Source organism: Larimichthys crocea, chromosome VI, assembly GCF_000972845.2.
Source record: "Larimichthys crocea isolate SSNF chromosome VI, L_crocea_2.0, whole genome shotgun sequence".
Taxonomy (NCBI): domain Eukaryota; kingdom Metazoa; phylum Chordata; class Actinopteri; family Sciaenidae; genus Larimichthys; species Larimichthys crocea.
Window position 1 is genome coordinate 24,976,068 of NC_040016.1, and position 402 is coordinate 24,976,469.

At 36.8% G+C, this 402-nt stretch overlaps 1 long non-coding RNA gene across 1 annotated transcript in view; it reads left to right on the forward strand.

The window, feature by feature from the left end:
• Positions 1–186, forward strand: part of LOC109138155 (uncharacterized) — a 5,193-nt gene extending 5,007 nt beyond the window's left edge. The window contains exon 3 of the long non-coding RNA XR_002041846.2: positions 1–186. This exon is cut by the window's left edge and continues 507 nt beyond it. This is a non-coding gene — a long non-coding RNA (uncharacterized LOC109138155).
• The last annotated feature ends 216 nt before the right edge of the window (positions 187–402 follow it).

The following is a 402-nucleotide window of genomic DNA, read 5'->3' on the forward strand; positions in this document are numbered from 1 at the left end:
GAACAATTTCAGTCCCTAACACAGACCCCTGAGGTACTCCGTAACTAATATCTAAGAGTTTTGAACGTTTGTTGTGAAGACAGGACTCCTAAAATACCGTGTGCAGCCGTTAGATGAAGTAAATAGGTTCCATGCACAAGATAACTGCCAACATAAACATTTAAAACACATTTAATGTGTAAATGAGACACATTTCTGGCATTTTAATCAATTAAAAATGTCTGTCTGACATTACAGGGTATTCTTATTTTCAGAATATGCTCATTCTGAAAATAAGAATACCCTGTATGACATGCTGAGTTAAGACTATGCCATAAATCAAGCAAAACATGGGACGTAAACCTGAGACCTTTGACTCTGTATCAGCTGACTTCGCCTGCTTCTATAACGTCTTTACAGTTT